Source organism: Atractosteus spatula (assembly GCF_055471065.1).
Source record: "Atractosteus spatula isolate fAtrSpa1 chromosome 16 unlocalized genomic scaffold, fAtrSpa1.hap1 SUPER_16_unloc_1, whole genome shotgun sequence".
In the NCBI taxonomy this organism is placed as follows: domain Eukaryota; kingdom Metazoa; phylum Chordata; class Actinopteri; order Semionotiformes; family Lepisosteidae; genus Atractosteus; species Atractosteus spatula.
The window spans coordinates 3,076,874-3,094,193 of NW_028296631.1; the positions used below are offsets into that span (position 1 = coordinate 3,076,874).

Genomic DNA, 17,320 nt, shown 5'->3' on the forward strand with positions numbered 1-17,320 from the left:
ATCGCCTGTTTTCCATGTAAATAGTTCCCTGGTTCCGCACCCCTTGGTGTTTCTCTCGCTCTCTCTCGGGTCACCTGATCATTAGCTCGAAAGATTTCAGTGCTTTGTGTATATTCTAATGGTAGTGGGGGCAGGGTGTGTGGGAACAGGTTTGGTTGAAATTGCATTGGAGATCTATGTTCTTCACACCCGAAACATTTTCTCTGAAAGTATTTTCTTCGCAGTTTAACCGATCTTGTTACAGCATGTTACAGTTTACTATTATTAACCATATTAATTTTAAGTGCTTAATGCCATTTTTTGACCAGGCACGAATATTCTTAAGTCCATATCTTCGCAAGGGAATCAGTGCGAATTGCAATACTAATTAAATTAAAACTACTAACTACTAACTAATACTAATTAAAACAAACCAGAAACGTGTTGTTCTGTCTAATGACATTACAAGTGGAAAGATTACAGATTTTAATCGTCTTTAATTTTGTTACGTTATACATTTTAGAAACGTTTCATCCATACAAACACCACAAAACTATTTTCGATTGTATTTCTGAATAGTATGTTACACTTAGTTCACTGTTTTAAATACATCTAATTAAGAAAGTTAGGTGTTAGCATAAACTATTAGCAATCAATAATATTAAATTTAGCACTGTAATAAGATGTTGCACTTTCCCCCGCATCTTGTAAAGATATATTTTCATTGTTCAAATATACATTAAGTCTGACTATCATATAATAAGTTAAATACAAAACTAAAGAAAAAATAGGGTTAAATATAATTCAAAATATTTTGCTAACAATGTTAACTGTTTATGAATAATAAAATGTATTAACTAAGGAGTAGGATGGCACAGTTGTTAGTATGTTTTTTGTTTTGTTTCTTTTTCATAAATACAACAGTAGTACCTGATGTCTCAGTGGCTTTCAAAATTAAATCATGCATGCAAACCTGTGAACTAGAAAGATAACTAAGATATTGTCATGGAAATATAACTATCAAGGAAGCCACAAAAGAGAGTTCTCACCTGAGTAAGGTCTTTATTTCAATATTGCAATATTGGGAGCCCTGCTGCCACTTCGCAAAGTGCAACCAGAGACTCAATTTGTTACAAGCAGTACAGGGTTTTTATAAGACGTTGCGCTGTAAAAAAGTTCAGCACTTGGTCCCTTCTAAAACTTCCCCTTTCTCTAAGAGAAAACAGATTACATCATAGAGCGAGAGAAGAAAAACTAGATTTGTTATTCAAAGCTTATCGGTTACTTTCAGCTAATTCTAATGACCCAGACAGCATATATTGTTTTGGTACATTGTCTTCTAAACTAACCTAAACAGTATACTTTGTTGACGAACTGTTTTCTAAAATTCTGCACGCACTGTAGCACAGCAGTTACATCCTTGAAATATATTATCTAAAAGCACCAATATATTTTTTTCAAAGCTCTCTACATTTTTAAGAATCAATTTACTTATTAGATTTCCACTTCAATATCCATCCATTTATAATGGTGGCGAAGTGGTTAGCATTGCTATCTTGCAGCTGAAGAAAGATGTGAAGACGGGGGTTTGAATTTAATCCTTTCTGTAGGGGGTTTAGACTTCTAAGTCACAAGCTGGGGTTTATGGCAGGAAAGGGGGTTAACTGATAAGGATTGCAGATGCAAGCTAGGAACCCCCCTGGGTGTAATGTTAAACTGACCATTTGCCCAGAACATCGTAAACTGACCAAATACCATGAACCCCCCTCTTTACCATCAGACCGAGTGACGTCAGAACGGAGAAGAAAACACTATATAACCCAAAAGTTTGTAACAGTACGTTGAACAATGCTTCGGTTTTGTTGTTTCTTGCGGGAAACAAGACTTCGGCTTTATTGTTCCTTGCATGCAATAAACTCATCTGTTTTACTTCATCTCAGGATCAAGAACCTTATTTCTTCTGTTACAACAAATTTGGCGTAGTCGGCGGATGCTCCAGAAGGCGCAGAACTTCCCATCGGCAGGAGAGACGGTCAGCGCGCACATAACTAAGAGGTAAGGACTCCTCTTTTATTTAAAAGTCCCGACTCTCTCTGACCGATTGGGAAATCTCTGCTCCCTGCGAGAATCGCCCGAGATGACGGAGTAAACGTGAGTTTCTGAATTCCTCTGGCCCGGGGAAGGCACCGGTGTATGTAATGGGTTGGTTGCTGTAAGCCCAGAATTTGGTCTGGCAGGGGTTCCGCGGTATTGTGTACAGGCGTTCGAAGCTGGTGTATGCCTTAATTGCGCGTGGAGTTTTGAACGGGTTTTGGACCCTTACCGTGAAGTTCAGGACTGGTGTGGGTCTTAATTGCACCCGGAGTTCTGAAGGTCAGAACTGGTTTGGGTCTTAATTGCACCCGGAGTTCTGAGGCTCAGAATCGGCGTGGGCCTTAATTGCGCCCGGGGTTCTAGAGCAAGTGGTGCATTAAATGCACGTAGTTCAGGACTGGTGTGGGTCTTAATGGCACCCGGAGTTCTGTGGCTCGGGATCGGTGTGGGCCTTAATTGCGCCCGGGGTTCTGGAGCTGAGTGGTGCATTAAATGCACGTATAATCCAGGATTGGTGTGGGCTTTAATTACGCCCGGGGTCCTGAGATTAGCTACGCCTTGATCGTGCACAGATTGGAGTGGCGTGGTTTCTGGCGTGGCGTGGGTTTTTTTGTTTTAAAGGAAACAGGAGTAGAAGAGATATATGCATGTATGTTTTTGGTGTTTTCCTTGTTTGTGAAATACATATACACACGCACGACACTAACATAAACACACCTCATAATAAAAGAGCAAAGCATTAAGTAGCAGGATTTAAAGGACGTTGAGACCCGAGAATCGCCCTGATTGAGCTCAGTGCGTAAGTCCACCCCGGGGCAAAAGCAGCGATGCTGGCGTTCTGGGGATGGTGAATTACTGATCAAGAAAGGGGGTTTTCGAGGTCTCGTTTCTTACCTGTGAACAGTGCGGTGTAAATCCTCTCTAAAGTCTCTGAGAGGTATTTAGATCTGGAGGTAACAGACGCCTTTGGCTGAATGAGTGCAGGAATGCACAGGTTTTTCAAGTGAAAGCATCCCCCTACTGAATGAGCTGTTACCTCACACACGACAAAAGTAAATCTTAAAGAGACCGAACATGTGCGCTAACTGATGGTTTGAGAAAGTGGTGGAAGGGTCCGTTTAAATATCGGAAAAGTGTAAGTTGACGGAAAAGAAGGAGAAAAATATGGAAAAAGCTGAGTTTGTCAGAGGGAATTTGGGGCGAAGACGCCTGTAAAGAAAGCATATGAGTATTGATTGGCAAAAGCACAAGCATGTAGCTCCCACCCTGGTGCACGGCCGGCACCAGTAGTGGCAGATACATGACGAAAAAGAAAGACATTGGGATGTGACTTAAAAGTGTGTTTACGGGGAAAATAAAAACCCGGAAGAAAATATACTTTACTCGCTACGAAAGAGTATAAAAAAAAAAGCTAAAAGAGGCAGTACAGGAGAATGAGAAACTAAAGAAGGAATTAACTTCTGGTCACGCTGCACTGGTTAATGTGCTGCAGCCAGCGACTAAGTTATATCCTGCTCTCCCACAGGGGAACAAACAGGCAGGAAACGAAAATAATTGGGATCAATTCCCTCAGTGGCCATATGGAGAAGGGGGGTCTGATTGGGATAACACTTGGTATGAGTGTGATAAAGACGGATCAGGGTCTCCCCTGTTAGAGGGAGGGCGCCCGCAGATCTGTACTCTCACTTGAAGTGGGAAAGGACTTGATGTAGCAGGGGCTGGCGCCGTTGATGACAGCGCCACTCTAACACTGTCTCGCACCCCGTCGAGGGGGTCTGCAATCGCACTTACCTTCCCTGATTTCCCCCATACGATCAAATCCAAAACCGTAAGATATTGACCGGTGGGCTAAAGTACCGCACCCGAAATTAGAAATGCAGCGAACCTGGAGTGCGCTTCAGGAATTAAAAGGATTCATGTAGAAGTAAAACAAGAATACAGCACATTGTATTACGAAGAGAAAAATATATTCTCGATGTGTATGTGTGTTTTATGAATTTGTGTGCCGGCATGTATGTGTGTAACTGTGAGTTTTGGTATACTAAATGACGGTGTGAGTGTGTTTAGCCAGCGGGACTGGCTAGAGACGTAACTAAAGAGACTTGACGAAAATCAACTTAAGGAGATTGGAAAATATAAGAGCGTCTGAAACGTATAAGTACAGTACAGGTGGACGTAAAAGTAGTTAAACAGTTTTTGTATTATTATAAATTATTATAAATTGTAATTTATACAATTAGTTGCAATAGTGGAAACAATTTGGTTTTATTCGAATGTCTCGAAACCAGACATGCTGAAACGCTGTAGGTTTAGAATCGAGACTGGGGAGAATAACGTCTTGTGAGAAAATCTGTTTACCTAACGATTAGATCCTGTAAATCCCTTGTAGCCTCCCTAAGTCTGTCCCAGTCCAGTGGATAAAAATGTACTGTTAATGGAGTGTTGGTTTCTCTGTTAGGGGATACTGGAGCACTACTGTCCTGCTTGTTTCACTCCTCTGTTCAACAGTGTACTATAGAGCAATGTATAGGGGAAGATGGCAGGAGGCCACAGGAGTATTGGGACAGCAAGTTTTACTTGCCGAGTACCAGATTTTAATGGGTGGTTTTATTCCAGATCTATTGGGTTGGAATATTATGCATTACAAAGAATGACTATGCAGAACAGGGTATCACGTAGCTTCAACTGGCTGTGATCACTCAGTATGTTGATGGTATTCTGAGTGCTTCCCCTGATGAGGAAAGTCTGAGTTGCTTCAGCTTTAGAGTGTCTAATAGAAGCAGTTATGATAAGGCCCTTTTGTGTCTAGCATTGTGAAATTTTAACAGGGCCTGGGTGCAATGTTTTTTACAGGGTGAGCACAACTCTTAACAGATCTGCTTAAGGGGGGAGTGCAGTACAAGGACAAGATTGCCTTGGTTCCCGCAGCAAAAGCCGCCTTTAATAATTTGAAACAAGTTCTCTTACAGGTGCTGAGACTGGGGTTTCCTCAGATGGATCAACCATTCCTTTGTATTATTGCAAGTTGCTGACAGAGGCCACCCAAGGAGCCCGCGAGCAGGTCCTGGAGGCGTGGGGACCACCACCTGAAGGAGGGCACAACCTCATCCCAGGAGAGTGGGTGTGGATCAGGAAATTTCCTTCACAGGTTCTCCAGCCCAGGTGGGACGGACCCTACCAGATCCTGTTGACAACCGAGTCTGCGGTTCGAGTGGAAGGAAAAGATCGCTGGATCCACGCGCCACACTGCCGACGAGCCTCATCCCCATTTACAGACTCAGAAAGAAATCATTTCTGTTTATAAGAATAATTGTTGCTGTAGGACTATGTTCCGCAGGAATTAATGATCATCTCTCCCACAAAGGAGAACATGGAATTGATTCCTTTTTAGGCCTCTCCTATCTGACAGCTAAGAAAACCAACCAAAGTGCCTGCTGGGTGTGTGCCACATTACCCAAATATGTACAGGGAGGACTTCCTATGGGAGCCATTCCTTGGCGTCTCGAGGAAGTCATAGGCATGATCATTTGGAGGGATAATTTAGGAGATTTTAATATGACAAACTATGGGGGGTTGCCATAACACGACTTTAACCTGCACAACATTACAATATCTACAGGAGCGAGGCTTAGAGCCCACGAGTTTCACAGGCTCTTACGCTCCTAAATATAACAGAAGCCATACACCACCATACCTGACTCTCAATAAGGAACGTGAGGGAAACATATGTTTTCAGCACACTAATTGGTCTGCACTTGGTTGGATGGAGTCGTTGCAACCTTACCATCGCTGCAAATATATCCACCTCTACCTTCCAAATTCCAGGATGGGATCGGCACACCCCACAATTCAGTATAAGCTTCTTATTTTCAGAGGCATGGGGAGCGCCAAACGGAACATCTTTCATTTGTGGAAAACGAGCCTACCCATGGTTGCCAGCCCAGTGGTCTGGCTCGTGTTATTTAGGATATGTGGTTCCTCATATCCGTGTTCAAATCCACAGCCCCTTCGGACCTAACCACAGACCACAAAGAAAATTGGCTGATTGGGAATATTATTTAGGTATAATATTTCCACAAGCCGGCATGAACTTTCTGAGTCGAGAGTTAATTCAAATGGCCTCGACTTTAGAAGAATTAGCAAATTCTACCTCATCTAGTCTGAAGGCTGTTAATGATGAGATGGTAGCCCTCAGAACAGTGGCCATGCAGAACCGACTAGCTTTAGATTATGTACTGGCGGCCCAAGGAGGAACTTGTGCAGTAATTGACACTGAATGCTGCACATATATTCCTGATAATTCTGAGCACGTCTCAGATCTGGCCCAACACATTTACAATGAGGGACAGAAATATCAGGACTATTATACTGAAAATTGGGGAATTGGGTCTTGGGTAAAGTCTGTGTTTGGGGCCTGGGGTGGAACCTTTTTATAGTGTGTATCTGTAGGAGTAGTATTGTTTATATGTATAAATTGTAATCATCACATTCACAAAAACATGTATCACATCTTGCTATAACCGTGGAACGTACAATGACATGGCAATACATACCTGTTCGCCAAGAAAGGAAAGATCTGCCCTGACATTGTATGTATAAAAATAGGCTACACTGACGTATGCCATATTTTATAAGGGGGGAATGAAGAAAGATGTGAAGACGGGGGTTTGAATTTAATCCTTTCTGTAGGGGGTTTAGACTTCTAAGTCACAAGCTGGGGTTTATGGCAGGAAAGGGGGTTAACTGATAAGGATTGCAGATGCAAGCTAGGAACCCCCCTGGGTGTAATGTTAAACTGACCATTTGCCCAGAACATCGTAAACTGGCCAAATACCATGAACCCCCCTCATTACCATCAGACCGAGTGACGTCAGAAACGGAGAAGAAAACACTATATAACCCAAAAGTTTGTAACAGTACGTTGAACAATACTTCGGTTTTGTTGTTTCTTGCGGGAAACAAGACTTCGGCTTTATTGTTCCTTGCATGCAATAAACTCATCTGTTTTACTTCATCTCAGGATCAAGAACCTTATTTCTTCTGTTACAACACAGCACTGGGGTCCTAGGTTCAATTCCTGCCATCCTGTGTGTGAGGGGTTTACATGTTCTCTCTGGGTTAGATGGTTTTTCTCCATATGTGTGATATGACTCCCTCTCGCACTCCAAAACATACTGGTAAGTTAATTGGTTTATGGGAAAACTGGCCCTGGCGTGTGTGTGTTTGTGTCTGTCTGTCCTGTGATGGACTGGCGCTATGTCCAGGGTGTATTCTGCCTTGTGTCCTTTGCTTACTGGGATAGGCTCCAAATCCTCTGTACTGGATAAAGAGATTAGAAATATGATTAGAAATATGTAAACATATAGTCTGTTAACTTCATCATCTTCATCAAAAGTATGCCTAACCCCATTAGGAAGTGTTCTTGTTATAAGTGTATTCCTCAGCTTTCCCCAAATTATCTTCTTCTTGCCAACATCTCTAGTCTTTTATCCTGCAATAACTCAGCCAACACTTAAATCTCCAAAAGCTGCTTGTGTTAATTTCTTTAAATCACAAATATCATGTGTAAATACTGGCCATGTAATACTCTGCATTGTGGAATAATAGTTTATTTTAAAGGGAACTAGAGAAATCAAGAAAGGCTTTTTTTCTAGAATTAATAAATGCACATCCTGTTCACTGGGGAAATTAAATCCACACTGAGCAATCTTCAATATGTTCAGAATATGACGGCAAGAATCCTATCAGGGATGCATTACACCTGTTTTCAAGTCCTTGCACTGGTTACCTATCAGATTTCGAGTCAACTTCAAAATCCTTATCCTCCTTATATACTGTCCTACAACTGTTATTATTGATCACCGAATTATTGTACTTGACATGACTTCATTCAGCCTTTCCTGAACGTCTATGACAGGCAGAGAGAGTGCTGTTTCTGGTGCGATCTTTTGCAGCTGACATTTCACTGTTTTAAACGAACAAGAAATTAGATTGCTCATAAATCAGTTATTCTATATAAACACAGCGTAATTGCCCTCCGAAAATCCTCTTTTTCTTGTTCGTTTTAGAGACCTCGATCGAAACTGATTTTAGATGTCAGAAAGGATTTATTTTCTCTGTATTTCCTACATTGCTTTGTCGAGATTTTAACTTTATATCTAACTTTATATCTAGGCTCAGATTTCAACTATAAATCGTACAGTAATTAATAGCAGTAAATACTGATGTTTTGCGCCCTCTTACCACAAAAATATATGTTTTGTAGCTAGGATTAACTTTATTTCGTACGCGTAGCTACTCCGATTCAGACACCGAACAGTTAAAGATGGCGGCAAATCAGACACCCAGAGGGGGGAGGGGGGGGGCGTCTTCTCGCCTCCATAACTAAAATGCCAAATAGGAGTGGCTTAAGCGACATACACAGTCGTGTAACTGACAGATTGAGGTAGCCTATCGTGTAAATTTCGCTTTGTTGCTGATAGGTTAAGCTTTCGAAACTCTGCCCCAAAGTCATGTGACTGATTTTTCGCCCTGTTTCGTTGGTTAAACGCAATGATCACAAGCACCACCATGGTAACTGGGATGTGTAGTTTTTAATTCCGTTTGAATTATAACTGTACGTACTGTCTTCATATTTGGCCAGGGCTTTAAAGAGAAGGCGCGCCAAAAAATTTCGGTGCCGTCGTCTCCGCTTTAAAGGTACCCCCGTGCTGGAAGAATTTGACCTCGGAACGTTTGCCCAGCGTAGTTATAGTGGACATAAAAACAAGAGTTCGCTGGCATTATATCCTAGAAGACACAGACCGGCACCAGACCGGTAAATGCTTGATGAACTAGGGATTGGACAGTTTCCAAGTGCTTGTACAATCGATGGAAATGTTCAAATAAATGTGCAAAAGAAATAAAATAATCATTTATTTCTTTATCATATTGGCTAGCTAATGTCCTCTCTTTGCTAGTAAGTGGCTGTGTTTCTGCGTTGGGTAGCAACGGGTGACTGTTCTCAGGCGGAAGATGTAAACAGCTTAATTTTCATGTTAAATAATTTTTAAAAATTAAAATTCATTCTATACAGCAATCACATATTTGGGTACTGTTTCATAAAACTTTCATGCTTAAAATGTTTAGGGAGAAATGGAAGACTGGTGTGTATTTTTTCTTTAAACTATCAAGACCAGCCATACACAGTACAGTTTATGTACATACAGTAATGTTTATGTTCCTAAATTAATATCGTTTATGACCTTCAGATGCGTTATGCTCCTCTTCTTTTTATGCTCAGCTACTAAAATTTCCCTTTAGTGGTAAAATTCCATATAAATATTCAAAACTAAGCGGATTGAAATGTTCACAGTAAAGACATTAGTAAAGGTGCACAGTAAAGGCACCACGAGTGCCCCTGTCGGTCATTTTGACCAGCCAATCACTTACCGCGGTGCCCTACGGTGCCCTGCGGGTTGGTTACTGTACTACGGGTTTTTACCGCTCATTTTGAATGGCTGCATCTGTAGGTTGTCTCTCGCAGTGTTCAGGAATTGCATTCCGAAACTGAGTCAGATCAAAAGTTGTAAGAAAAGCACCTATGGTGTCGGTTCTAACAGCTTTATTGATTCGATGTTAAAGGCCGGAAATGGGGCACAAGACACGCGACCGCAAAAAGCGTCGCCATCTGCTTCCAGCTGCAAAATGCCGTTTGCGGACGCTGAAGCATTTGAACTTGAACTTTATTGCCATATGTAACCGGTACTGGTACAATGGAATTCTTACTTACAGAAGGTCTCTCGATTGTAAAACAAGTGTAAAAAACAAGACAAAGTGCAAACAGTGCATCAAGACAATGTACAAACAAACAATAGACAATGTGCAAGTAAACATGTAGACATTTCTTTCCAAGGCAGCGGGTACAAGCGATCTCGCGTTTTAAAACCACCAGGAAAAGAAGAAAGGCACTTTTCCTTGCTTGCGCCAGCACACAACGATGTGAGGAGGACACCGTAGTCGGCAGGATTTGAACCTGCGCGGGGAGACCCCAATGGATTTCTAGTCCATCGCCTTAACCACTCGGCCACAACTACAGCGAGCACCGCTGTTGCTGCGTTCTTGCTACAATCTCACATGGATCGCGAGGCGCCGGCGGAAACATTTTTCAAAGTCAGTCTCCATTAAAAAAAAAACCTTTCCAAAATACAAGCCATGCAGACAGACACGCCTCAGAGGACTTAAGGGTGGCTTCATGTGGGAATGATAAAGTCTCCCCGTCCGGACAGGAAAATGGCACTTTGTTAGACACAAAGAAACAATCAACAACAGACAAATGTCCACAAGCATTTAAGAAGCCGCACCATGTTCTTGCTACAATCACACACGGATCGCGAGACGCCGGCGGAAATCTTTTTCAAAGTCGTTCTCCGTTAAAAAAAAAAAACCTTTCCAAAATACAAACCTTGCAGACAGACACGCCTCAGAGGACTTAAGGGTTGCTTCATGTGGGAATGATAAAGTCTCCCCGTCCGGACAGGAAAATGGCACTTTGTTAGACACAAAAAAACAATCAACAACAGACAAATGTCTACAAGCATTTTAGAAGCCGCACTTGAAATAGCTCTTATATTCGTGTTAGACGCAGGAATCGCCTTTTTATTGACGTTCTTACGAACACCATGGAAAGCAAAATAAAGCAAAGCAGAGCAGAACAAAACGAACAAAATAAAACCCTCACGTCCTGCACTTGAATATAATGCCGTTACGTGCCGAAGCGGTATTGGACGTCATCCTAGCACTGCAACCCGGGGCGTACGGTATATGGGAACGAGCACACGTCACAAATCGTCTCTAATCACTCCCTGCACTGTAAGGCGCCTTGAAGCGTGCACCCTCAACATTCATCTTTGCGCATCTGTGAAAGGTAAACTCTTGAGCAAACTCTGAACCAGACGCTCAAACTCCAGCTAGGATTAGGGGTCGCATTCCCATGCTACTTGAACACTTTGTTCAAACCAGGCTGTCCGGACATGAGTTGGCGCGCTCCAGATTTTCTTTTTCTTTTTTTTCCCTCGTACTCGAGGGTCATTTTCCTGTTCCACATCCAATTTCAGCATCTTCCTTGGGAGATGTCAAGCCAGCAAGCCACTGCTGTGCTTCAGTGGCCGGTGTGGAGTTCAGTGGCCCTGTTGTACACGGAAAGCACATTGAGCTCCTTGGACATGAAAAGTTCCAGTTAAAAGCCATTTGTCATCCTTTCTCTTGGTGTCAATGTTGCTATTGTATGTAAAGGTGGCAACTTGCTCAGCGAGCAGGCGGAGCGCACAGCGAATGCAGATGTGTCTGAGTTGTGTGTCCAAGTGGCTGCAAAAGGACAGAGCTCCTGGCGCGCTGTGGCTTAGTTGGTTAAAGCGCCTGCCTGGTAAACAGGAGATCCCGGGTCCGAATCCCAGCGGTTCCTTTTTTTGTTCTGTCTTCTCGAACAGGACTGGTCATTATGGACAACCGCCTACGGCTAGACTTAATTAAATGCAAGTATTCATTTCCTGTCTTGAACGACTTGTTTTTCTTAGAATGCAACTTGCAAAACATGAAATGCAAACCTTGCTAATCAGCGCTCGCGGCTGGAAAACAAAAAAGAAGTCAGCAATGTTTTTTCTTTAACCTTAACCCTGCTAATGGAGAAGAGTTAAACGACCGAGTCTACGTAGCTTAAACGGTCCGCACGTCGGGTTCTTAGCTGAAAGGGTGGTAAATCAGGCTCACCCAGTCCTTAATCTTTTAAAGAGGATAAAAAATTGAACCTAGTCGCCACATCACATACATCCTGTTCAATGATAAGAAGGTGACATCTGTCCTCACTCCAGAGTAAATCACACGTTGAGGGCATTTTTTTTCCACTTTACCGTGAGTCGGGCTCGGCTGCACAGAGGCGAGAGCAGAGCAATGAGGTCACGGGGACAGAGGAGTCACACGCTGGCGGTTTGAACACGCGGAAGATCACTGAGGGATCTACAGTATATGGACCCTCTGTGCGCCACCCGTCCAAACTCTGGACTCTGAATCCTGCCATCCGAGTTTAGATCTCGGCGGAACCTGAGCCGCAGTTCCTTCTTAAAACGTAATCTGGTGAGCATTTCTAGAATCGTACTTGTATAGATGCAGCCTTTAATGTGTTGCTAGGTTAAAATTGATGACTTCTTGAACTTCAGTAGGCAATTGCCCTCTTGATTTCGGATTTAATTGCTTTACTACAGGGGTGCTTTTATGATGACAGAGTCATGTTCAGGTACTTTGCTGGATGGAGGAAGCTCATTTCGGACTCTGTGATCTGCTCACCTGGAAAGGTCTGCTGTACTACTACAAGAGAGAAGTAGAGTCTGGAAGAAGGGACAATTTTATGATGCTTTGGAAGAAAGTGTTTTTTTTTTCTTTGAAATCGAAATGAATCAGAATATCAGTGCAAAGGACAAACTCTTGGTTTGGTTTAAAGAGATATGGTTTTAAACAGACACAATTTAGAAAACAGGTGTTTCTCACTTTTGGAAAAGAATGGACCGGGGGTAATGTTTTACTAGTTGCAGTGCTGAGCTCACTGGGTTGCAGTCGTGCAGTGTGACACCAGGGCTAGTGGCGCAATGGATAACGCGTCTGACTACGGATCAGGAGATTGTAGGTTCGACTCCTGCCTGGCTCGGGTCACTTTTAAACGCATCAGGCTACTCCCTAAGTAGCCTGTGCTACTTACTGTATGTGGGTGTAATCGTACCCAGTTCGAGATTTCCTTCATGTAAATGAACTGCACCTGGGCTCAGTACGGTGCTGAGAGCCCAGCGTTGCTGTTCTAATTAGCACGCACTGCATCGGCTATGAACCCGAACATTTCAATTATTCCGATCAGTAAGTCAACACGTAGTCCACATGAAAGGTAGAAATATTCTCTTGTCTGTCTCTTGTTTGTATATAACTGAATGTCCCTGACAATGTACTGTTAGTTTTAATTGAAGAACGGCATTTGTGTTCAAATATAGCAGACAAGTTTACGTAACTGCTCATGCGACACTCAGTTGTAATTAGTCAAGAAATAAAGTCGAACAACAGCTGAGGGTTTGAATGTGAACGTATCAGATTGCAGCGCCTTTTACTTCCATTGACAAATGATAGAGATTCGAAGAGAGATCCTTCAGACTGGCAAGCAAACCCACGGCTTTTTCGGTTTTCTATCTAGGCAACGTTGGTGTCTGCAATAGCATAAATGAAAGCACGATGCAATTTCTGTGGCTACATTTGTTGCACTTCATGCACAGTAAGAGTGTTTCTAACACCAAATAAAAACTCAACAATTAGCGATCACGCCTTCTCCTCAGTTAACCCACTGAAACCCTCGCTGATAAGAATTCTTTACTGCGTGCTTTACGAGCACCTATCTTGTCGGTTCTTTGAGCTTTATTGATCCGATTTTCAAAGGCATAAGTAGAGCACCAGACGTGCGAACGCAAAATGTGTGGTTATCTGAAGAATTGATTTCCGTGGCAGCGGGTCCAAGCGATTTAGCGTTTTTATAGTACCAGAAAAGGAGAAGCGGCACTTCGCCTCTGCCACGCAGCCACACTACAACGTGCGGCAGCCGCCGTAGACGGCAGGATTTGAACCTGCGCGGGGAGTCCCCACCAGATTTCGAGTCCATCGCCTTAACCACTCGGCCACGACTACGGCGAGCTTGCAACTGCCGCATTCCTCCTATAATCTAACACGAGTGCGAGGTGGCTGGGGAAACCTTTTCAGAGTCGCTCCCCGTTAAAAAAAAATACCTTTGACAAAATACGTGCCGGCAGACAGACACGCCTCCGAGGGTTTAAGGGTGGCTTCACGTTCAAAGGATAAAGTCTCCCCGTCCTGATGTCAAAATGCAACTTTGGCAGACAGAAAAAACATCAACAAACCACAAATGTGGACAAGGATTTTACAAGCTGCACCACACTGCACTTTGAAAAGCATTTAAATTAGTGTTAGACGCAGGAATTGCCTTTGGTTTACGCGCTTACGAAAGCCCTCAGCTCCTGCAGTTGAATATAATGCCGTTACGTGTCGAAGCAGTAACGTACGTCATCCTACCACTGCAGCACGGGGAATATAGGGAAATGAGCACACGCTACGAATCGTCTCAATCACTCCCTAGAGTTGTAAGGCGCATTGAAGGGTGCACCGCCATCATTAATCGTTGCGCCTCTGTGAAAGGAAAGCTCTTGAGCAGTTTTGAAACAGCTCGGATGAAACACTTGATTGCTTCCATGTGCATCTGGAGTTCATTTCTTATTTTCACTTCACGCCGCCCAAAGCATTTCTAAAACAGGAGATTCGCGTTTGGGAATGCGCCCTGCCCTAAAAATAAAACAGGTCTACGGGTCTGAAACCTGCTCCACAGAAAACAGTTTTGTTGCGCTTTTGATCAAAGGGAGATTCGTTGTTCTTACTTTTTGATGACATAACATCCAAAGGGGCTTCTTTGGAGCTGAATTCCAACCAGCATCCTAAAGTTTCTTGGTGGTATCCTTTACAGTCCTCTGTTCGGTCGACAAGGGACTGAAGTGGGCAGCTTTCCTCACACATGCAGTGCAATGTACTGTAGTGTTCCCGTTCACTGAATTCGCAGTTCTGCATCAGACCTCTAACTCGTTTCCTAAGTCTTGGTCAGCTTGAATTTAAGCCACGAACCATGCTTCTACTGTATAAACGTCTAGAGGAATCACAAACTATTTGAGAGGCCATCATTCCAGGGGGAACTGACAAAGTCTATCTCTAAACACCTAGCGCAGTCTCTCGAGAGACTGTCAAAAATCTCTTTCTCCATTTGCGTTGCAAGTAAATGGAAACACAGTCTCAACCCAGAGTCACTTGGCAGTAGCGGCACTTAACCACTGTTATTGTCACTGCTTGATACTAACGTTAGCCTACTATACCATGTTCAGCCACCGCTGGAAAACATACTGCTCTAGTACCACACGTGTCAGACATGGAGAGCGACAAGTGTGTGATTTGAACCCATGCATGCAGAGCACAACGTATTAGTAGTCCATCGCCTTAACCACTCAGCCACGACTACAGCAAACACTGTTATTGCTGCATTCTTGCTACAATCTCACATGGATCGCGAGACGCCGGCGTAAATCTTTTTCAAAGTCGTTCTCCGTTAAAAAAAAAAACCTTTCCAAAATACAAACCTTGCAGACAGACACGCCTCCGAGGAATTAAGGGTTGCTTCATGTGGGAATGATAAAGTCTCCCCGTCCGGACAGGAAAATGGCACTTTGTTAGACACAAAAAAACAATCAACAACAGACAAATGTCTACAAGCATTTTAGAAGCCGCACTTGAAATAGCTCTTACATTCGTGTTAGACGCAGGAATCGCCTTTTTATTGACGCTCTTACGAACGCCATGGAAAGCAAAACAAAGCAAAGCAGAGCAGAACAAAACGAACAAAATAAAACCCTCACGTCCTGCACTTGAATATAATGCCGTTACGTGCCGAAGCGGTATTGGACGTCATCCTAGCACTGCAACCCGGGGCGTACGGTATATGGGAACGAGCACACGTCACGAATTGTCTCTAATAACTCCCTGCACTGTAAGGCGCCTTGAAGCGTGCACCCTCAACATTCATCTTTGCGCATCTGTGAAAGGTAAACTCTTGAGCAAACTCTGAACCAGACACTCAAACTCCAGCTAGCATTAGGGGTAGCATTCCCACGCTACTTGAACACTTTGTTTACGCTCAGTGCTGGATTTTGGGAACTTTAGGACGAGTGGGACTTTTCTCCTATCTGTCAATTCGTTTTGTTTTGGAGACTCTTGGCTGTCTGTGTTGTATAGTGCAGCGTGAAGAAAACGTTTTCGAAAACTGTGCCGGCTCAAAAGTTGTAAGAAATCCTCTCCAGCTCTTTTAAGTCTCTTCAGTTTTGTCATTTAAAGTGAAACTAGATGTATAACTGGAGCCTCACTTATGCAAATGGTGAGGCTCCAGTTCGACATCTAGTTTTACTTTATATGACAGAAGTACGTCAGACTGCGCCGGACTGGGGGATCACTTCCGGTTATTTTTACCATCTTAAATATTTGAAATCCTCCCCTATGCAATTGTGACACTTCATCTTGGCTCCACCTAGGACACTCTTCAATCTTCCATCACTTCTCTCTTCTCCCGCAACACTCTCGTCTGTCGGCAGTATGTGGCGTCTTTGCATTACCACCAATCTCACCACAGCAAGAAAGCAACGGGTTTTGGCAAGAGAGGAGGAGACTGAGAGGTATGTCTTAACACCGATACTACAGTGCTTAAGTACTGCTCACGTATATGTTTCTAGGTTTATATTATGCATTTCATACGGTCAAATTACTTTTGAGCAACTAATAAGAAGCGCGAAACGGTATGCGTTTTAGTTTCGTTTTGTGCTGGGACCCGTGGATTGATTAGAGATATCAAGTACATACAAGTCATTTTTTAAATGTTGTAGTTCGTCTTGAAAAAATGTTACGAGTACATCATCTATCAACAATTACACAGGTTCTGTTTCCATATTGCGGATTTTGGTTACGTAATATTATTTTCTAGATTTCACGTTGTGAATATATGATTTGGGCAAACAGAGCCGCAAAGAAGTACATTATGGGTTGTTGTTGTTTTTTTTGCAGTTTTATCTAGAACAAGCGATGCTTAAACCTTTGTCTGATTCTTGTGAAACTATCCACACGACAGTTACAGTACCTAGGAGTTGACTTCAGTGATGTCACTGATGGGATGTTTCTAAAAATCCATCCTCTGTAAAACGTCTTCTCTAGTTGTCCTGCATATGTATTCGCTAATGAAGCTGTGTGTTCTGAGCCTGGATCTCTACATTTCTGTATGAACCAGCTTAGAGGGCTAAAGACAGCTTGTGTTTAAATTGAGTGTAAGGCAATTTATGCTTCTAAAGTCATGGTCAGCATTTATTATTGTACTGTGCTGTAAACTTGTTCTGTGCCTAGTCACATTATTTTATAGCGTTTTTATAGTGTTATCAAATCCGGTGGCGCTGTGTGTTAGTTTCCTGACTCCCATGTCACATGGTCTGTGATTGAAACCTGTGAAACCGGTTTAATTCGTCACAGCCAGCACTCCGGCAGAGAGGGGGTTGTGTTCGTAAAGTAGAAGCAGGCGAGATTTCCAGCGAAAGACACCTCCCCCCCACCCTCATACGATTCGCATTGTAATTACACATTGTAATTG

The 17,320-nt window shown here is 42.9% G+C and overlaps 3 non-coding genes across 3 annotated transcripts; 1 reads left to right on the forward strand and 2 right to left on the reverse strand.

Annotated features, from left to right (window-relative positions):
* Nucleotides 1–10,066: 10,066 nt before the first annotated feature.
* trnas-aga (transfer RNA serine (anticodon AGA)) lies at nucleotides 10,067–10,148 on the reverse strand. Its single transcript has one exon. It is a non-coding gene; the product is annotated as a tRNA-Ser (tRNA).
* Nucleotides 10,149–12,678: 2,530 nt separating this feature from the next.
* trnar-acg (transfer RNA arginine (anticodon ACG)) lies at nucleotides 12,679–12,751 on the forward strand. Its single transcript has one exon. It is a non-coding gene; the product is annotated as a tRNA-Arg (tRNA).
* Nucleotides 12,752–13,685: 934 nt separating this feature from the next.
* Nucleotides 13,686–13,767, reverse strand: trnas-cga (transfer RNA serine (anticodon CGA)). Its single transcript has one exon. It is a non-coding gene; the product is annotated as a tRNA-Ser (tRNA).
* Between the last annotated feature and the right edge of the window lie 3,553 nt (nucleotides 13,768–17,320).